The sequence below is a fragment of the Aquarana catesbeiana genome, linkage group LG03, assembly GCF_042186555.1.
Source record: "Aquarana catesbeiana isolate 2022-GZ linkage group LG03, ASM4218655v1, whole genome shotgun sequence".
Taxonomy (NCBI): Eukaryota; Metazoa; Chordata; class Amphibia; order Anura; family Ranidae; genus Aquarana; species Aquarana catesbeiana.
The window spans coordinates 69,226,639-69,250,046 of NC_133326.1; the positions used below are offsets into that span (position 1 = coordinate 69,226,639).

The window sequence follows — 23,408 nt, forward strand, 5'->3', positions numbered from 1 at the left end:
ACTCCAGCAGTCATCTTGAGTCAAGCAGAGCCTACTTAAGGCTCTTTTGCAAATTGGTAGAGTATGGACAGGTATCCTGCTTCTTAGGGACAAAATTAACAGTAGGGAAAAGTTCCTGATGAGGAGGGAAAGCGTATGGTCACAATTTCTTTGGACCTCTTTCTGATTGGGGCACCAGACAGCTAGGCTGAATTCCGCTCTCTTAACCTCTTCCCATCCGCGCTATAGCCGAATGACGGCTACAGGGCGGACCTACTTTGCCGGGAGGGCATCAAAAGACGTCCACCCGTGCTCGAGCAGTCTGCGCGGCACGCTCTGTGATCAGCGATTCTATGAGACTCGGCTGATCACAGATCTCGATCCCGACCCCTTACCACATGAGCAGCTGTCAGCCAATGACAGCTGATCATGTGATGTAAACAGAGTCGGTAATGGGCTATTTTTTTTTTCCTCATGCTGATAGCGTGAGGAGAAAAAAAAGCTGATCACCGGCGGCTGTGAGAGGGACATCAGTCCTGATCGTGGAGAGCCTCTGCAGAGTCATCTGTGCCCTTTTGTGCCACCTGCCAGTGCCACCTACCAGTGCACAACCAATGCACAACAGTGTTGCCTACTAGTGCCCACCAGCGCCACCTATCAGTGCCCACAGTGTCACCTATAAATGTCACCAATCAGTGCCTCATCACCAGTGCTGCCTATCAATTGCACCTTCCAGTGCCCATCAGTGCCACCAACCAGTTCCCATCAGTGCCACCCATCAGTGCCACCTATCAGTGACACTCATCAGTGCCACCCATCAGTGCCACCTATTGGGGTCCATCAGTGCCTATCAGTGCAGCCCATCAAGGCCCATCAGTGCAGCTTTATCAGCGAATATCAATGAAGGAGAAAAATTACCTGTTTGCAAAATTTTATAACAAACTATGAAACGTTTTTTTCAAAAATTTCTGTCTTTTTTTGTTTGTTTTGCAAAAAATAAAAACCCAAGAGGTAATTAAATACCACCAAAGGAAAGCTCTATTTGTGTGAAAAAAAATGAAAAAAAATTTCATTTGGGTACAGTGTAATTGTTTTTCAAAGTGCGACAGCGCTGAAAGCTAAAAATTGGTCTGGGCAGAAGGGGGGTTTAAGTGCCCAGTAAGCAAGTGGTTAACAGACGCTGTCTACCCGGCTGATACCTGACATCTTCACATTGTTGGCATTCATGAGTGTACCCGGTTCGACAGTCTTCCCTCTGGGTTGTTGTGAACTGCCGTTGCTTTACTTCAATACAAGTTTTCATTGTACCAATCTGAGTGAGTTACTGCCGCCGCACATACTGCACCCCACCTACATGTATGCAGCTTTTTTATGGAATAAAGCACCACAAGGAGTGTACAATGGACTGTAACTCTCATCTCTTAATATTTCTGTGCTGGATCAGAGAAAAGCTGTTAGCAGCCAGAATCCGAATGGTCAGTAAATGCCAGGAGGTGGAGGTTTTGGAGTGATGCCCTGAACCTGGGTATGCACTTCTATGAAGCAACTAGCATTGAGTTCCAAAATGCTGAGAGCTATGCTTCTAGAATATCTCTAGAGCTAGTTGTTTAGAGTAATGTGGACTCGTGAGTTATGAGTTATTTGTTACCCTATCCCTATCTCCTATCTGGGCAAGTTGATGTTTAAAACCACTTCCCTACCGCACATAGTCAAATGACGTCCTTGAATTTGTGCGGTGATATCTGAATGATGCCTGCAGCTAGAGGCATCATTCAGCTATCATTATTTCCAGCCGGCGATTCTGTGCACCATAAGAATGATCAGAGCTGCAGTTCTGCCGCTTGATCGTTTTTATAGGCGACAGGAGGGGACGCCCCCCCCCCCTCCCGCCGCCATCCGGTGTTTCCCCGGGCTCTCCCGTTCCATCGGGGGCCCGGAGAAAGAATCGGCCGGTGCCGGATGATTACGATAGACATGACTGGTGACCAGATGGTCACCAGTCATCTCTATGACCGTCGGACAACAAAGCTGCGATCGCGGCTGTCAGCATGAGATCAGTGAATTTTTTTCACCGATCTCATGCTTTCCAGCCTGGAGGAGAGATGTGGGGTCTTATTGACCCCGCATCTCTCCATAAAGGGGATCTGTCACATAGATTCCTATTACAAGGGATGTTTACATTCCTTGTAATAGGAATAAAAGTGATCAAAAAAATAAAAATGTAAAAAAAGTGTAAAAATAAAAAAATGAAGTAAAATAAAAATAATAATAAACTTTTTTTTAAAAACGCCCCTGTCCACGGTAGCTCGCGCTCAGAAGCGAACGCACACGCAAGTCCCGCCCACATATGTAAACGCCGCTCAAACCACACATGTGAGGTATCGCCGCGTGCGTTAGAGCTTGTGCAACAATTCTAGCACTAGACCTCCTCTGTTACTCTAAACTGGTAACCTATAAAAATTTTCAAAGCGTCGCCTATGGAGATTTTTAAGTACCGAAGTTTGGCGCCACTCCATGGGTGTGCTGAATTTTGAAGCGTGACACGTTAGGTATCTAGTTACTCGGCGTAACATCATCTTTCACATTATACAAAAAAATTGGGCTAACTTTACTGTTTTGTTTTTTTTAATTCATGAAACCGTTTCTTTTCCAAAAAAAAGGCGTTTGAAAAAATTATTGCGCAAATACCGTGCAAGATAAAATGACCGCCATTTTATTCCCCAGGGTGTCTGCTAAAAAAACATATATAATATATGTTTTTATATATATATATATATATATATATATATATATATATATATATATATATATATATATATATATCATGTTTGGGGGTTCTGAGTAATTTTCTAGCAAAAAAATGATGATTTTTACCTGTAGGAGAGAAGTGCCAGAATAGGCCCGGTATGGAAGTGGTTAAAGAGAATCTGCACCCACCACCCCCATTTTTTTATTTCCCATCTCCATCTAGCTGCATTCATCAATAAGAGATGGAGGCTACACACTAGAACTCAACACCACTGTAAAAATGTTATTTAAGCTCACAGTGGATACTCTGTTTGCTACAGCTCTTCTCTCTGGCCCGTTTTAATCACTTAATCTCTGTTTGAGTGAAATCCATCAGAGGGAGAAGCTGAAGCAGGCAGTGTATGGACTCACTTCAATAAAGTTTTTACTGTGGAATTCCTGTGTGTGGCCCTCCATCTTTTGTCTGTACCACACCATCTTTTGCTGACTATGTAGTGAGGTGCCATATTGATATGAGCATCTAACTTGAGGGAAACCAATGATTGATGATTTGAATGATGTTTCGATGATTACACTGCATACACAGTCATATCATGGTCAAGGAATATAATGCTTTTTTAACAGTACCAGGTACATCTTATGATGCACACCTTGTTCCCCCATGATTCTAGGATGGCATCTCTCATTTGAGGTGAAAAGTGTGCCTGGACTTCTTATCTGCAACTCAGTAATCAATTACACTTCTAAGATCTGATTTATTTCTAAATAGACTAAAGCCTCGTACACACGATCGGATTGTTGCCCAACAAAACCGTGGACTTTTGTCCAAAGGGCGTTGGCCCAAACTTTTCTTGCATACAAACGGCAAGGAATTGTTGGCCAACAATTACGAATGTAGTGACGTACTACATTGTTTTTCAGCTCTTTAGCGCCACCCTTTGGGCTCCTTCTACTAATTTCGTGTTAGTAGAAGTTTGGTGAGTATTGATTCACGCTTTTCATTTTGCGCTTTTCATTTCGCGCTTTTCAGTTCTTTCTGAACGGTCGTTCGTCAACCAGCCATGTTGCGGAATCATAGGAGATAATGTGTTATTTATTATTGGCCTTGGAGTTATTGCTTTGACATTATTTTTTTGGTTGAATAATGATTTGATTTGGTATATTTTCTATATTTTTGGATGCATAGAATGCACTTTTTGGTTAAGTTCTATTGGCAGATAGCATGTCTAATTTTATTTGTTTTCTTTTTTTAATGCACAATAAAAACATTGTGGAGAATAATACTTGGCTATGTGTTTTACACCAGGACACTTGGTAAGAAATTTGTAGATATGTGTAGGGGCCTCTTGGACCTTTGGAATCTGTTATGGGCTTAGTCACTTTACAGTAGCCACAGAAAAGGACAGCTAGCAGGTACATTTTAAAAAATACAATGTAAAATTAATAAGGGACACCAACATAGTTGTACCTTTGATCTTAAAAACTACGGGATAATGGTGTTATGGTAACTTGCCCAAAACAACAACAACAAAAAAAAGCATAATAATATTCTTGATATCACTAGAAAAAAAAAGCCTTTGAAAATACGTTTGGCAGAACTCCATCAGTATCACCAGCAAAGCAGCTTCATTATTATCCCATCAAAGAAGAAGAGAATTGTGCGCTGCATTTCTAAATTTCATAATTTGCTGCATCACAAATGTTAATTCTCCATTACGAACGCTAGTTTACAAGACCGACCGCTTCTGGCTCGTCCTTGCTTTCGAGCATACGTGTTTGTACTTTGGACTTTTGTCCGACGGACTTGTGTACACACGCTCAGAAAATCCGACAACAGACATTTGTCCGCGGAAAATTTATTAACCTGCCATACAACATTTGTCCACGGAAAGTTGGCCAACAATTGTCTGATGGAGCATACAAACGGTCGGATTTTCCACCAACAGTCTGTCATCACACAATTCCAGTCGGAAAATCTGACGAGGCTTTACAGTTTACAATATCTGTTACTACTCAAGTATGTGAAGAAAAATAGTTGTATTTACTTATTTGGTATATTCCATTGCTCTTGCTTTTTACATATATATGTGAGTTTCGGAACATTTTCAAAAATGTAAAATGCCTGAGGAAGCAAATGAAGGTTCTTGCTTCTTCAAATAGATGTAAAGAGGACAGTTGGCATGTTTAGTGTATTTGTTTGAAGCACATGTTATTTTACTGAAGTATATGTTTTTTTTATAACAATTACAACATGTAAGGAGTGTTCCAGCTGCAATGGCTCCCATGTGAAATGGGGCTGGGGGAGGGTTCCTAATTAGCTCTAGCATTAACATGGCATGGTATCATGGACAAGAAGTAAAAAAAGGTGGTAAGCCAGAGTCAGTGTTGGTGGGAATCCTATTAAGAGCATGAGTGCAAGGTCTGCTGCTAAGTGGATTAAGCAATCTCATAAATTTACTGTTGGCTCTATGCAAACTGTTGTTTAGTATTCATTCCCTCCTGGTTCCATTTTACCACTGTTGTTCCTATCAGTCAAGAAAGATGTAGCCCAATTCCTCTGGCCTTAACGTATGAAAGTGACTGCATTACTCCTCTTTATGTGCCACAGGGCACGTAACTGTACTTTCCTGTAAGTGCTAATATACTCTACTTGGACTTTGTCCTGAACTATAAGCTTCTATACTTAGATTGTTATTCTAGACATGTGGGCACATGTCTAGGTAAACACTTCTATCTTTCAAAGAACTTGCTCTTCCATAGGGTCAAGGTCATTGTGCTTTGGTCACCTGAGTTTGTTTTTAGCTGGCATAATTATCTTGGATACCTCTTGCACTTTAGTAAGAACCACATACACCAGCCACTTTATTAAGGACACCTTGCTAGTACTGGGTTGGACTCCCTTTTGCCTTCAGAACTGCCTTATTCCTTTGTGGCATAGATTCAACAAGGTACTGGAAACATTCCTCAGAGATTTTGGTCTATAGTGACATGATAGCATCACGCAGTTGCTGCAGATTTGTTGTTTGCACATCCATGATGCGAATCTCCACCACATCCCAAAGGTGCTCTGTTGGTTTGAGATCTGGTGACTGTGGAGGCCATTGGAATACAGCGAACCAAGGATTACTCACTTGCATTGTCATGTTCAAGAAACCAGTGGTCAGATGATTTGAGCTTTGTGACATGGTGCATTATCCTGCTGGAAGGAGCCATCAGAAGATGGGTACGCTGTAGTCATAAAGGGATGGACAATACTCAGGTAGGCCATGGCGTTTAAACGATGCTCAATTGGTACCAAGGGGCCCAAAGTGTGCCAAGAAAATTTTTCCCACACGATTAAACCACCACCACCAGCCTGAACTGTTGATACATGGCAGGATGGATCCATGCTTCCATGTTGTTTACACCAAATTCTGACCCTACCATCTGAATGTTGCAGCTGAGATAGAGACTCATCAGACCTGGCAACGTTTTTCCAATCTTCTATTGTCTAATTATGGTGAGCCTGTGCAAATTGTAGACTCAGTTACCTGTTCCTAGCTGACAGGAGTGGCACCCGGTGTGGCCTTCTGCTGCTGTAGCCCATCTGCATCAAGGTTCCATGTGTTGTGCATTCAGAGATGGTATTCTGCATACCTTGGTTGTAATGTATTGTTACTTGATTTACTGTTGCCTTTCTATCATCTTGAACCAGTCTGCTCATTCTCCTCTGACCTCTGACATCAACAAGGGATTTTCATCCACACAACTGCCGCTCACTGGATATTTTCTCTTTTTCGGACCATTCTCTGTAAACCCTAGAGATGGTTGTACGTGAAAATCTCAGTAGATCAGCAGTTTTTGAAAAATATGCTGTGTTCAAAGTCACATTAATCCCCTTTCTTCCTCATCCTGATGCTCGGTTTGAACTCCAGCAAGTCATCTTTACCATGTCTATATGCCTAAATGCATTGAATTGCTGCCATGTGATTGGCTGATTAGCAATTTGTGTTACCAAGCAATTGAACAGGTGTACTTACTAAAGTGGCCGGTGAGTGTATGTGCCACTTGAGAAGCACCATATTATACTAGTGAGCATCAACTGCATTACAAATACACTATATTACCAAGAGTATTGAGACGCCTGGCTTTACACGCACATGAACTTTAATGGCATCCCAATCTTAGTCCGTAGGGTTCAATATTGTGTTGCCCCCCCCTTACAGCTATAACAGCTTCCACTCTTCTGGGAAGGCTGTCCACAAGGTTTAGGAGTGTGTCTATGGGAATGTTTGACCATTCTTCCAGAAGCGCATTTTTGAGGTCAGGCACTAATGTGGATGAGAAGACCTGGCTTCCAGTCTCTGCACTAAATCATATCAAATGTGTTCTATCAGGTTGAGGTCAGGACTCTATGCAGGTCATTCAAGTTCCTCCACCCCAAACTCGCTCATCCATGTCTTTATGGACCTTGCTTTGTGCACTGGTCCAAATCATTTGGTGAAGGGGGGGATTATGGTGTGGGGTTTTATTTCAGGGATTGGGCTTGGCCCCTTAGTTCCAGTGAAGGGAACTCTTAAGGGGTCAGCATACCAAGACATTTTGGACAATTTCATGCTCTCAACATTGTGGGAACAGTTTGAGGATGGCCCCTTTCTGTTCCAACATGACTGTGCAGCAGTACACAAAGCAAGGTCCATAAAGACATGGATGAGCGAGTTTGGGGTGGAGGAACTTGACTGGCCTGCACTGAACCTTTGGGATGAATCATAGCAGAGACTGTGAGCCAGGCCTTCTCGTCCATATTGGTGCCTGACCTCACAAATGCGCTTCTGGAAGAATGGTCAAACATTCCCATAGACACACTCCTAAACCTTGTGGACAGCCTTCCTGGAAGAGTTGAAGCTGTTATAGCTGCAACATACTTCCCAACATTTTGAGATGGGTATGAGGGACACCTACTAGCAAACGTATGTAGGCATAGGACACGTCCCCTGCCACACCCCCTGTAAAGGAGAATTAACCAAAAAAAAAAGGTTAATTAAATCCACAAGGACTTTTTTTACCACTACTATTCCTTTATATTGGCTTTTAAAATGTACAAATGTCAGCATTTAGAAATTGGATGAAAGATTTAACACTGGGAAACACTTTTTGAAAGATAAAAAGTACATTTTATATACAACTATATAGGTTAGACCAAAATGAGGGACAAATAGGGGGCAAGAGGGACATTGCTCCAAATCAGGGACAGTCCCTCAAAATCAGGGACAGTTGGGAGCTATGCTGCAAAGGGTGGGCCAACTCAATATTGAACCCTATGGACTAAGACTAGGATGCCATTAAAGTCTATGTGCGTGTAAAGGCAGGTGTCCCAATACTTTTGGTAATATAGTGTATATGGTTGTGTATTTCTTGTTCAGCATTCCTGTATTAATCCAGTATCCAGTATAAATTTCCTCTTTTGGAATTATTCCCAAAAAAGGAATTACCCAAAAATGTGTCCAAGTAACAAATATCTGATGTTATTCTTGCATTTCCCACTTATATATTTTTCCCTGTTATAATTGTGTATTTTAAATTCAATTTCCTTTACAGCCAGTGATTTTCCATAGCCATGATTTATTGGCATACAAAGTGCTAGCCATAATGGTCTCAAAGAACACAGATACATCTGCAGGATTTTTGTAATTTAATGTGTCATCATAGTCATCTTTTTACTTCTAACCTTTCATAACCCCCTTTTAATAAAATTACTGTGAACTGATCTATGTACACGCAACAGATGCATCCACTGAGAAGATGTAATGCATAGTCACTCTTTGTAAATGAAGAGGTCAGGACAATAGAGTAATGTGTTTCATGCCCTCCTGATACTGTATATAATGAGTACAACAGAATAAAATGCAGGAAGGGAATTGCACAGCGCTACTAAAGCATGTTTCGAGCTTGGCGAAATAAATAAATAACAAACAAGGGCAGGGTATTTTGACCTTGTGCTTTAGTAGTCCTGACCATTAGAATTAGAATTGATTTTTTTTTTTTAGTCTTCGTATGTGAAGTTCTAACCTAGGCTCCTTGTTTCAATGACTGGAAAGTGTTTAACAGACATTGCAAAAAAAAAAAAAAAAAGACCCTTTGAAGGCATTATCTTCAGCAGAAAACTGCTTTATTATAATATATTGATGATCCAGGGTCAAGCTACTCTGGTGATCTGCATAAAAATACTTGTGTCAATTTTTACAAGATTTTCAATAAAGTTTTTTTTTTTTTTTTTTTTTTTTTTTCTGCCTAACCATCAGACCATTATTAGGATTGTCTTCAGCAAGCAATATACAGGGCAGCTATATGATGCACGGGGGGAAATAGAAAAATAGATTGAAAATGTAAATTCTGAAACCTACAGCTGAAAAAAGCCTTTGAAGCATGGCAAAAGAAATGCCATTTGAATGTGTACAATTTGATCAAACACCGTATTTGCCTTGATTGGGTCACTTTGGGGCATACTGCTGCTATATGAGGAACTGATGGTAGCTTTATATTGCCAGGAAATAACAGATTTAATGGAAAAAAACACTGAGCATCTGTTATTTTAGATGTAACATTCTGATGGTTTCATATGAAGCTATATGCTTCAAAATTCTACTATATATCTTATTTTATTATTGTATTCCCTCACATGTATGCGGGTCAGAAGGGCGCCATTTATAGAAAGCAGGCGTTCTTGGTGTTGCTATAGTACACATGTTTTAGTAGATTTTAGATGAAATTTGATAAAGCTTTTGTTCCTGGCAAGAAAAAATAAATAAACAATGCAAAACTAAAATTCACAATAAAAAAGTATCTCAGCATTGATGGTGGGTATATTTACGTGCAGGCTTCCCAATTCACTACCATGATGGGAAATCTGCCTACTGACCTCTCCAAGGCCACATATTTAACTTGGCTTTCTCTTGACCTTTTCGGTCACCTGGCCTGGCCTATTTTCACCATATACTGTAATCATATATGGTGGTCTTCAAACTGTGGCCTGTGGGCTGGACGCAGCCCTTTGCTACCTTCTATCTGGCCCCTCATTCCCTTTATTCCGTCTATTGATAAGAGGCACTATTTTTCCCTCTGACACCAACAATGGTGCACTATTCCTCCAACTAACACCAATGATTGGACACTATTGCTCCCATTGACACCAAAAAGTCTTGCCACAAACACCAACAGTAGGGCACTATTCTTCCCACTGATACCAATGATGAAGCACTATTCCTCCCACTGACACCAGGGAGGGCATTATTCCTCCTACTGACACCAACGATGGGGCACTATTCCTCCCACTGACACCAACAATGAGGCACTATTCCTCCCACAAATTCCAGTGATGGGGCACTATTCCTCCTCCAATTTGTAGGCAGGTGCAGCTAACTACTTTGCCACTAGGTGGCTCTGTACCAGAATAGTGCCTGTTTACATTAAGTAAAATCATCAGGTGTTAGACCCCTTTTTGTTAGAGCCCTCCTGCAGTAATGTCATGTCTGTGTGTCAGAAACCTTGACTCAGACTGAGATAGCAGTACAGTTAAATCACACTTGTTTAATGATAATAAAAAAAAGGTAAACAGAGTAAATGTAGTCAAAACAAAGCCATAGTTCAGGAACCGGAATGGATAGTCAGACAAGCCAAAATGTCAGGGAGCCAGAGAGGAGCGTAATAGAACAGCAAGCAGGATCTGGAGCCAGAACAAATGTTAGCCAAGCAAGTTTTAACAGGAACACAGGAGAGCATCTCTAGAGATGTGACCAAGGCAAAGGCAGAGATCATTTGAACTGGACGGCTTAAGTAGGCAGGACTGACGAGCAGGATATCATCAACAGGTGAGTCACTGTGGAGAGATAGGAGCTGGCAATTAGCCAACAGCTGAGCAGCCAGCTTTGAGAAGGAAGGGCTGAGCCTAGCCCTGACAGTGTGTGTGTCCAAGGACTGATTGGGACTGATTGGCTCGTTCTGCACCCCCATTAGACTGCGGGTTTTACGCAGAGGAGAAAGCCAGCTGAATTCCCAACTGTGCACAAAAGGCTCGCCAGAACCGGGACACAAACTGACTACCCCTGTCCGAGACAATCACCTTGGGTAGCCCATGTAAGCGAAAGATCTCCTGAGCAAAAATGGAAGCCAGTTCCTTAGAAGTGGGCAACTTCTTAAGTGGAATACAATGGGACATTTTCGAGAACTGGTCAACCACCATAAGGATAAATGTGTTGCCCTGGGAGTTGGGTAACTCCACAATGAAATCCATAGACAGGTGGGTCCAGGGCCTATCTCCATTGGGTATGGGTTGTAGAAGGCCCACTGGAAGGTGTCGTAGAGTGTTACTCTGAGCACACATGGAACAGGCAGCCATTTTTTAAATTCAGATCTTTCAGATTTTGGATTCTGCGTGTTCGTTATCGTTTGTTAAAACAAACATGAAAATGTTTTTTATTTATTTTTAAATTCCGGCTTCCAACCACCTCTTATAGCCAGCCAAGCTCACTCCTTTATTGCTAGATGGTAAACAGTGTATCTATATACTTACATACTTACCAACATACTTACCTGTAAAACTCTACACACTTACCTATCTTATCTTTCTTTCTTTTTTTTGTTTTGTTTTTTGTTTTTTGAGGGTTTTTTTTTGTTTTTTAAACTATCTTATCAGTATATAAGACTAGGGGACAGTAGGGGACTCAATTCTTAGAAGGACAGAGAGGGCAATCTGTAACCAAGACCTGAAGCGCCGAACAGTATGTTGTCTACCGGGCGCTCGGGTTCGGCACATCACGGATCTTGTGGACAGATTACTGGGAGGGGCTGGGGAAGACCCGGCTGTCATGGTGCACGTTGGCACCAATGACAAAGTCAGAGGCAGATGGAGTGTCCTAAAGAACGATTTTAGGGACTTAGGTGCTAAATTGAGGAAAAGGACCTCCAAGGTAGTATTCTCAGGAATACTACCGGTACATCGAGCCACACCAGAAAGGCAGAGGGAGATTAGGGAAGTAAACAAGTGGCTGAAGAGCTGGTGTAGTAAGGAGGGGTTTGGGTTCCTGGAGGACTGGGCCGACTTCTCAGTCGGTAACCGGTACTATAGAAGGGACGGACTGCACCTAAATGAGGAGGGTGCAGATCTGCTGGGAATGAAGATGGCCAAAAAGTTAGTTAAACTAGGCGATGGGGGGGAGGGTCCAGAGACAGTGATAGCCAGCGTGGATGATATTCCAGAGGGTAGTGTTGGGGGCATTAGTGGTAGGTTAACCAAAGCACAAAAACACAAGGTGAGTATAGTAGCAAGTCCTAGTTGCAATTTTGAAACACCCAATACGAGGACAATATGCGACCGGTCTAAACTATGTGGCATGTTCACCAATGCCAGGAGCATGGCAGACAAGATGGGTGAACTAGAGATACTGTTGTACAAGGAGGATTTGGATTTTGTGGGAATTTCAGAGACCTGGTTCAACAGCTCTCATGATTGGCTGGCAAACATTCAAGGGTATACCCTATACCGCAAGGATAGAGAGGGTAAAAAAGGGGGAGGGGTATGCCTATATATCAAGAATAATGTACAAGTGAATTTGAGAGATGACATCACTGAGGGAGCTAGAGAGGAGGTGGAATCCTTATGGGTAGAGCTCCAAAGGGATGAAGCTAAGGGGAAAATAATACTGGGAGTATGCTATAGGCCCCCTAACCTGAAGGAGGAAGTGGAGACGGATCTCCTATCACAAATTGGATTAGCAGCAAGGATGGGAAGTGTTATCATAATGGGGGATTTTAATTATCCAGACATAGACTGGGCGGAGGGAACCGCGCATTCATTTAAGGCTCGCCAGTTCCTTAATGTCTTGCAGGACAATTTTATGGGTCAGATGGTAGACGCACCAACTAGAAATAAAACATTACTGTATCTACTGATTACCAACAATACAGACCTGATCACAGATGTGGAAATACGGGGCAATTTAGGTAACAGCGATCACAGGTCAATTAGTTTCAGTATAAATCACACAAATAGGAAACATAAAGGGAATACAAAGACACTGAATTTCAAAAGAGCCAACTTCCCTAAACTACAAACCTTGCTAAAAGGCATTAAATTGGGATAAAGTATTAGGAACAAAGAATACGGAGGAGAGATGGGTTTGCTTTAAGAGCATATTAAATAAGGGCATTAGCCAATGTATCCCATTGGGTAATAAATTTAAAAGAGCGAACAAAAATCCTGGATGGCTTAACTCCAATGTAAAAATGCATATAAAAGCAAAGGAGAAGGCCTTCAAAAAATACAAGGTTGAGGGATCATCCTCAGCATTCAGACTTTATAAAGAATGCAATAAGAAATGTAAGGGTGCAATTAGGACGGCTACGATAGAACATGAAAGACACATAGCGGAGGAGAGCAAAAAAAATCCCAAGAAATTCTTTAAGTATGTAAACAGTAAAAAAGGGAGGACAGACCATATTGGCCACATAAAGAATGAGGAAGGACATCTGGTTACAAAGGATGGGGAGATGGCAAAGGTATTGAATTTATTCTTCTCCTCAGTCTTCACGAGTGAATCGGGGGCTTCAGTAACCAAAACTGCAGTGTTTATCCTCATGACACAACACAGGAAGCACCTCCATGGTTAACAGAGGACGGAATTAAAATTAGACTGGAGAAACTTAACATTAATAAATCACCGGGACCAGATGGCTTGCATCCGAGGGTACTTAGGGAACTCAGTCAGGTGATTGCCAGTCCGTTGTTCCTAATTTTTACAGACAGTCTATTGACTGGAACGGTACCAGCTGATTGGAGAAAAGCCAATGTAGCACCAATATTTAAAAAGGGCCCAAAAAACATCCCTGGGAATTACAGACCAGTTAGCCTAACATCAATAGTATGTAAAATGTTGGAGGGGATGATAAGGGACTATATACAAGATTTTAGTAATAAGAACGATATCATTAGCAGTAATCAGCATGGATTCATGAAGAATCGTTCTTGCCAAACCAATCTATTAACCTTCTATGAGGAGGTGAGTTGCCATCTAGATAAAGGAAGGCCCGTAGACGTGGTGTATCTGGATTTTGCAAAAGCATTTGACACAGTTCCCCATAAACGTTTACTGTACAAAATAGGGTCCGTTGGCATGGACCATAGGGTGAGTACCTGGATTGAAAACTGGCTACAAGGGCGTGTTCAGAGGGTGGTGATAAATGGGGAGTACTCAGAATGGTCAGGGGTGGGTAGTGGGGTTCCCCAGGGTTCTGTGCTGGGGCCAATCCTATTTAATTTGTTTATAAACGATCTAGAGGATGGGATAAACAGTTCAATCTCTGTATTTGCAGACGATACTAAGCTAAGCAGGGCAATAACTTCTCCGCAGGATGTGGAAACCTTGCAAAAAGACCTGAACAAATTAATGGGGTGGGCGACTACATGGCAAATGAGGTTCAATATAGAAAAATGTAAAATAATGCATTTGGGTGGCAAAAATATGAATGCAATCTATACACTGGGGGGAGAACCTCTGGGGGAATCTAGGATGGAAAAGGACCTGGGGGTCCTAGTAGATGATAGGCTCAGCAATGGCATGCAATGCCAAGCTGCTGCTAATAAGGCAAACAGAATATTGGCATGTATTAAAAGGGGGATCAACTCCAGAGATAAAACGATAATTCTCCCGCTCTACAAGACTCTGGTCCGGCCAAACCTGGAGTATGTTGTCCAGTTCTGGGCACCAGTCCTCAGGAAGGATGTACTGGAAATGGAGCGAGTACAAAGAAGGGCAACAAAGCTAATAAAGGGTCTGGAGGATCTTAGTTATGAGGAACGGTTGCGAGCGTTGAACTTATTCTCTCTGGAGAAGAGATGCTTGAGAGGGGATATGATTTCAATTTACAAATACTGTACTGGTGACCCCACAATAGGGATAAAACTTTTTCGCAGAAGAGAGTTTAATAAGACTCGGGGCCACTCATTACAATTAGAAGAAAAGAGGTTTAACCTTAAACTACGTAGAGGGTTCTTTACTGTAAGAGCGGTAAGGATGTGGAATTCCCTTCCACAGGCGGTGGTCTCAGCGGGGAGCATTGATAGCTTCAAGAAACTATTAGATAATCACCTGAATGACCGCAACATACAGGGATATACAATGTAATACTGACACATAATCACACACATAGTTTGGACTTGATGGACGTGTGTCTTTTTTCAACCTCACCTACTATGTAACTATGTATATCTATATACATACATACTTACCAACATACTTACCTGCAAAACTCTACACACTTACCTATCTTATCTTAATTTTTTTTTTTTTAGCTATCTTATTAGTATATCATCAATATACATGCATACTTACTAACATATTACCTGAAAAACTCTACAAACTTACTTATCTATCTTATCTTTGAATTTATTTTTATTTTTTAACTATCTTATCACTATAAACATACATACTTATCAACATACTTACCTGCAAAACTCTACACAGTTACCTATCTTATCTTAATTTTATTTTTTAAGCTATCTATATACATACATACTTACCAACATACTTACCAGCAAAACGCTACACACTCACTTATCTATCTTATCTTTCATTTTTTTTGTTTTTTAGTTTTTTTTTAATTCCGGCCTCCAACCACCCCTTATAGCCAGCCAAGCACACTCCTTTATTGCTAGATGGTAAAACAGTATATCTATCTACATACATACTTACAAACATACTTACCTGCAAAACTCTACACACTTACTTACCTAACTTATCTTTAATTTTTTTAAACTATCTTATCAGTATATCATCTATATACATACTGTACATACTTACCAACATACTTACCTGCAAAACGCTACACATTCACTTATCTATCTTATCTTTGATTTATTTATTTTCCGGCCTCCAACCACCCCTTATAGCCGGCCAAGCACACTCCTTTATTACTAGATGGTAAAACAGTATATCTATATACATACATACTTACCAACATACTTACCTGCAAAACTCTACAAACTTACTTATCTATCTTATTTTTAAATGTTTTTTTTTTTTTTTTAACTATCTCATTACTATAAACATACATACTTACCAACATACTTACCTGCAAAACTCTACACACTTACCTATCTTATCTCAAATTTTTTTTAAGCTATCTTATTAGTATATCTATATACATATATACTTACCAACATACTTACCTGCAAAACGCTATAGACTTACCTACCTTGTCTTAATTTTTTTTTCTTTAGCTATCTTATCAGTATATCATCTATAGACATACATACTTACCAACATACTTACCTGCATAACTCTACACACTTACAATTCCGGCCTCCAACCACCCCTTATAGCCGACCATCACACTCCTTTATTGCTAGATGGTAAAACAGTATATCTATATACATATATACTTACCAACAGGGCCGGACACACTATTGGGCTTGAATGGGCTCAAGCCCATGAGCCGCCGAGATACACAGGACATCCGGCTCTGTATCTCTGTGGTGTGGTTTCCGCTATAAACGGAAAAAAAATGATATTTTCTACTTTTTATTATTAAAAAAATTCAATAAACTCACAATAAACTCAATTTTAGTCATACATTTAGGCCAAAATGTATTCGGCCACATGTCTTTGGTAAAAAAAATGTCAATAAGCGTATATTTATTGGTTTGCGCAAAAGTTATAGCGTCTACAAACTAGGGTACATTTTCTGGAATTTACACAGCTTTTAGTTTATGACTGCCTATGTCATTTCTTGAGGTGCTAAAATGGCAGGGCAGTACAAACCCCCCCAAATGACCCCATTTTGGAAAGTAGACACCCCAAGGAAATTGCTGAGAGGCATGTTGAGCCCATTGAATATTACATTTTTTTGTCCCAAGTGATTGAATAATGACAAAAAAAAAAAAAATTACAAAAAGTTGTCACTAAATGATATATTGCTCACACATGCCATAGTTATATGTGAAATTGCACCCCAAAATACATTTAGTTGCTTCTCCTGAGTACGGGGATACCACATGTGTGGGACTTTTTGGGAGCCTAGCCGCGAACAGGGCCCCGAAAACCAAGCACCGCCTTCAGGATTTCTAAGGGTGTACATTTTTGATTTCACTCCTCACTACTTATCACAGTTTTGAAGGCCATAAAATGCCAAGATGGCACAAAACCCCCCCAAATGACCCCATTTTGGAAAGTAGACACGCCAAGCTATTTGCTGAGAGGCATGTTGAGTCCATGAAATAATTTATATTTTGCCACAAGTTTCAGGAAAATTACAAACTTTTTTTTTTTTTTGCACAAAGTTGTTACAAAATGATATATTGCTCACACAGGCCATGGGCATATGTGGAATTGCACCCAAAAATACATTCTGCTGAATCTCCTGAGTATGGAGATACCACATGTGTGGGACTTTTTGGGAGCCTAGCCGCGTATGGGGCCCCGAAAACCAAGCACCACCTTCAGGATTTCTAAGGGCGTAAATTTTGGATTTCACTCCTCACTACCTGTCATAGTTTTGAAGGCCATAAAATGCCCAGATGGCACAAACCCCCCAAATGACCCCATTTTGGAAAGTAGACACCCCAAGCTATTTGCTGAGAGGCATGTTGAGTCCATGGAATATTTTATATTTTGCCACAAGTTGCGGGAAAGTGACAAACTTTTTTTTTTTTTTTTGCACAAAGTTGTCACTAAATTATATATTGCTCAAACATGCCATGGGTATATGTGGAATTACACCCCAAAATACATTCTGCTGCTTCTGAGTACGGGGATACCACATGTGTGGGACTTTTTGGGAGCCTAGCTGCATACGGGGCCCCCGAAAACCAATCACCGCCTTCAGGATTTCTAAGGGCGTAAATTTTTGATTTCACTCCTCACTACCTATCACAGTTTCGAAAGGCCATAAAATGCCAAGATAGCACAACCCCCCCCCCCCCGCCCAATGACCGCATTTTGGAAAGTAGACACCCCAAGCTATTTGCTGAGAGGCATGGTGAGTATTTTGCAGCTCTCATTTGTTTTTGAAAATGAAGAAAGACAAGAAAAATGTATTTTTTTTTCTTTTTTCAATTTTCAAAACTTTGTGACAAAAAGTGAGGTCTGCAAAATACTCACCATACCTCTCAGCAAATAGCTTGGGTGTCTACTTTCCAAAATGGGGTCATTTGAGGGGGTTTGTGCCATCTGGGCATTCCATGGCCTCCGAAACTGTGATAGGCAGTGAAGAGTGAAATTAAAAATTTACACCCTTAGAAATCCTGAAGGCGGTGCTTGGTTTTCGGGGTCCTGTACGCGGCTAGGATCCCAAAAAGTCCCACACATGTGGTATCCCCATACTCTGGAGAAGCAACAGAATGTATTTTGGGGTGTAATTTCACATATTCCCATGGCATGTTTGAGCAATATATCATTTAGTGACAACTTTGTGCAAAAAAAAAAAAAAAAATTTGTCGTTTTCCCGCAACTTGTGTCACAATGTAAAATATTCCATGGACTCGACAAGACTCTCAGCAAATAGCTTGGGGTGTCTACTTTCCAAAATGGGGTCATTTGGGGGTTTTGAACTGTCCTTGCATTTTATTTACAACATTTAGAAGCTTATGTCACACATCACCCACTCTTCTAACCACTTGAAGACAAAGCCCTGTCTGACACTTTTTGTTCACATGAAAAAATTATTTTTTTTGCAAGAAAATTACTTTGAACCCCCAAACATTATATATTTTTTTAAAGCAAAGGCCCTACAGATTAAAATGGTGGGTGTTTCATTTTTTTTTCACACAGTATTTGTGCAGCGATTTTTCAAATGCATTTTTTTGGGAAAAAACACACTTTTTTAAATTTTAATGTACTAAAACACACTATATTGCCCAAATGTTTGATGAAAACAAAAAGATGATCTTGGGCCAAGTACATGGATACCAAACACGGCATGCTTTAAAATTGCGCACAAACGTGCAGTGGCGACAAACTAAATACATTTTTAAAAGCCTTTAAAAGCCTTTACAGGTTACCACTTTAGATTTACAGAGGAGGTCTACTGCTAAAATTACTGCCCTTGATCTGACATTCGCAGGTGATACCTCACATGCATGGTGCAATTGCTGTTTACATTTGAACCCAGACCGACGCTTGCGTTCGCTTTTGCGTGAGAGCAGGGGGGGGACAGGGGTGCTTTTTTTTTTTTTTTTCTTTATTATTTTTTTTCTTTTTTATCTTATTTTTAAACTGTTCCTTTCATTTTTTTTTTATCATTTTTATTGTTATCTCAGGGAATGTAAATATCCCCTATGATAGCAATAGGTAGTGACAGGTAGGGGTGCAACGGATCGTCACCGATCCGTGATCCATACGGGTCAACTGGAGCGGCGGCCATCTTGGTACACCTGGCGGCGGCCGCTGTCTCGTCAGGAAGTGACGTTTCGTCGCTGCCATCTTGCTACACTCCTGCACAGTACTGTAATGAGAGAGTGAGAAGGGGGCAAGTGGACATCTTGTTAAACCCACCGGAGTTTTAGATTTAACAGCTATTTTCAACACAAAACGGAGCCTATATGCATAAATACAGTATTTGTAGATCAGACGGACTGTTTAGATGTTAAATTTTAAAAGCAACAGCAAACCTGCTGACCTTACATGGTTGCTAATGTGACAGAACACCTCTAATTTTCACATTTAATGTTAAATGTGAAAATCAGAGGTGTTCTGTCACATTAGCAACCATGTAAGGTCAGCAGGTTTGCTGTTGCTTTTAAAATTTAACATCTAAACAGTCCGTCTGATCTACAAATACTGTATTTATGCATATAGGCTCCGTTTTGTGTTGAAAATAGCTGTTAAATCTAAAACTCCGGTGAGTGTAACAAGATTTGTCTTTTTTTTTTTTTTGCTGATCTGAAAATGATCCGATCCGTGACTCTGATCCGAGGATCGATCCGATCCGTGAGTTTTTTTGATCCGTTGCACCCAGATTGACAGGTACTCTTTTTTGAAATAATTGGGGTCTATTAGACCCTAGATCTCTCCTCTGCCCTCAAAGCATCTGACCACACCAAGATCAGTGTAATAAAATGCTTTCCCAATTTCCCAATGGCGCTGTTTACATCTGGCAAAATCTAAGTCATAAAATGCTCGTAGCTTCCGGTTTCTTAGGCCATAGAGATGATTGGAGCCATTCTGGTCTCTGATCAGCTCTATGGTCAGCTGGCCGAATCACCGGCTGCATTCTCAGGTTCCCTGTTGGGACAGGAGAGCCAGAGAAAAAACATGGAAGACGGTGGGGGCATTCACTCCCACTGCTTGTAAAAGCAGTCTAGAGGCTAATTAGCCACTAGGATTGCTTTTACATGAAAGCCGACCGCTGGCTGAAAAGAATGATACCAAGATGATACCTAAACCTGCAGGCATCGTTCTGGTATAACCACTTAAAATCCAGCAACATACCAGTACATTACTGGTCCTTGTTGGGCATATATTGTAAAAAATTTTTTCATGCAGCCTGTTGGCTGACTGAAAAAAAGAGATTGATCGGTGGGTATGCCCACCATTAGAATACCTCCCTTCATCCACCCACTTCTAATGATGGGCATACATGCACCGTTTATATATGCCGAAGCATGGGGGCATCCGCCCCAAAAGGTAGGAACAAATTGCTCCTCCGCCTCTGCTGCCCCCTTGCTTCGGCATATATGCTCTTTTTTTTAACTGTGGTGGTGAAATCACCTCCTACAGCGCTGGAGTCATGGCTTTATGTATCGTGGGAGCAAACGCTGTTGCTGTCAAGATAAATAAATCCACGCTGCAACTGAATGGCGTACCTGCTAAGCAAATGATGGTTAACAATAAAACAAAGTAACATTACAGTATAACAATAAGACTTACAATACCTGCAAAGCAAATACAAAAAAAAACATAGTAAAAACATGTTTTAACGCAACATGTGCCTAAAATATATATATGCCGAAGCATGGGGGTATCCACCCGCAAAAGGTAGGAGCAAATCACTCCTCCGCCCCTGTTGCCCCCATGCTTCGGCATATATGCTCTTTTTTTTAACTATGGTAGTGAAATCACCTCCGACAGTGCTGGAGTCACCGCTTTATGTATCGTGGGAGCAAATGCTGTTGCTGTCAAGATAAATAAATCCGCTCTGCAGCTGAATGGTGTATCTAAAAACAAAAAAATGGTTAACAATAAAACACAGTAAACAGTAAAGTATAAAAAAAATGCATACCTATAAAGCAAACATGATAAAACATAATAACAATAAAACATTGCAGAATAGAATACAGTAAAAAAAAAGCAGAACAATAGAGAGAGAATAGAGAGAGAACAATAAAACAACAACAATTTTTGGTCTTTTTATTTTATATTTTTTTTGTGTTTTTTTTTTTTTTACTTTTTTTTGTAACTGTAACTTTTGTAACTGTAACCGGTTCCAGGTTCGGGTCTCTCAAAATGCGATGGCATCTTGGGAGACCCTGTGAAAGTGTGCCTAGTCTGTGCAGTGCTGTACCCTACGCTAATACTCAACTAGTGTGTAGGGTGACACCAAGTCCCACACAATCTTGCCAGCGCTTCCTATGTAGTCAGCGCAGTTTGTCGGCTCTACGTGACTATCTTTGCCCTCGTAAACCATAAAACTACATGTATAGCCTGTGGCCCTCTCACAGAGCTTATACATCTTGACCCCGTATCTGGCACGCTTGCTGGGAAGGTACTGTTTGAATGACAAGCGGCCAGAAAATGTAATCAGGGACTCATCATTGCAGACAACTTGATGGGCAGTAAACAAGTCTGCAAAACGTTGGTTGAAGTGCTTTATGAGGGGCCGAATTTTGTAGAGCCGATCGTATCCAGGGTCTCCACGAGGACGACAGAGTTCATTGTCATTGAAGTGCATGAACCGCAAGATCTGCTCGTATCGTGCCCTGGTCATGGAGGCAGAGAACAAGGGCATATGGTGAATTGGGTCAGTGGACCAATATGACCACAACTCACTCTTTTTAGTTATGCCCATGTTGAGGGAAAGGCCCAGAAAGAGCTTAAATTCGGAAACTGTAATTGGTCTCTAATCTCTGGCAAGGGAGGACTGGGGAATAGTGGTGATGTGTTGACCAGCGTACAAATTGCTTTGGTCCACAATAGATCTATACAGATCTTCGGTGAAAAACAGCGAATAAAAATCAAGTGACGTAAAATCAACTGTTTCCACCTGAATGCCGGGTTGGCCAGTGAATGGTGGAAGTACGGGTGCTGCAGAAGTGGTGGGTTCCCAATTAGGATTGGCGAATGCAGCAGGAAGGGCACTATGGGCACGAAGGGCCTGTGTTCGTCTTCTTGGTGGCAGCAGGACACTACTTGTGCTTGCCACCTCACCAGCTTGAACTGCACTTATATAACTCACCATGTCACCACGTGATACTGCAGTGTTGGATTGACTACGACCAGGGTGTACTAGGCCGCTGGTGCTTGCCAGTTCACCAGAAGGAATAGCGGCGCTAGTACTGCTCTGCTTCATACGAGGGACCTGCGGTTCTTACACATCAACGACAGAAGAAGTTCGGGGTCTGGTACGCCTGACCTTGGCAGGGACCACAACTCCGTCGTCAGAGCTATCTGTCATGGAGCCGCTGTCCTCTACAGGATCGTATTCTGAGCCTGAATCTGACAGATGAGTGACTTCCTCTTCACTATCTGTCATGCTCAGAAACGTGTAGGCCTCTTCACTAGTGTACCTTCGATTTGCCATTTTGGGCTCTAAATTTAGTGGTACACTAGTGAGACTCACAGGTAAAAAAGCTCCTGACTGTTACTGACTGTATCAAAATGCTACCAAAAACACTGTTAGAGATCGCAGGGATCAGGCCTGACTCTACGAATGCTGCAGTTATGTGTGTTTAGTGTTTTGTAAGTGACAGTGATCGATTGATACTGCACTTGGGTGGGCTGGGCTGGGCTGGGCGGAGGGGTAAAACGCAGGTGATAGCAGGTATCTGGACTGATCCCGCTAACACTGCGTTTTTGGGAACCCTAAACTGCTGGGGACGCTAGTATAGATCTGATCAGATCAGATATTGATCCGTTCAGATACTATACCACTTAGTCTCAAAGGACTGTCTTGGTGTGAATAAAAAAAGTAAAGATAATGCATTTCTATCTATAGGGATATAAAGAAGGAGAACATCCTGATTGGAAATGATGGACACATCAGGATTGCAGACTTCGGAGAAGCGTCAGAGAGGCGTGGAGAAGGCTTTGCAGGGACCATCGGATATATCGCCCCAGAGGTAAGTCATGTTTGTCCTACTTGCTATGTCAGCACTGTTTATAATAGTAGGAGTGGGATTGCTTCTCTAATCATGTGGATTAGCAATCTGGTAACTGAGATGCCTAGCCCTTGCTGTGTTTTTTTCTGCACCACAGTTCCTATGTTTTCTTGCATAGGACATGTAAACAAGGCTAAGCGATATCAACTATGCATGAAAACATAGGAACTGGGGTGCAGAAAAATGGCAGCAGGTGCTTTGGACTGATGAGTCAGAATGTGAAATATTTGACTGTAGCAGGAGGTAATTTGTTTGCTGGAGGGCTAAGAGAGCGGTGCAATAATAAGTGTCTTCAGCCAATAGTGAAGCATGGTGGAGGATCATTGCATGTTTGGGG

The 23,408-nt window shown here is 41.4% G+C and overlaps 1 long non-coding RNA gene across 1 annotated transcript in view; it reads left to right on the forward strand.

Annotated features, from left to right (window-relative positions):
- Positions 1 to 23,028, forward strand: part of LOC141134443 (uncharacterized) — a 320,727-nt gene extending 297,699 nt beyond the window's left edge. Inside the window, exon 5 of the long non-coding RNA XR_012243152.1 lies at positions 22,909 to 23,028. This is a non-coding gene — a long non-coding RNA (uncharacterized lncRNA). The remainder of the gene's footprint in view (positions 1 to 22,908) is intronic.
- The last annotated feature ends 380 nt before the right edge of the window (positions 23,029 to 23,408 follow it).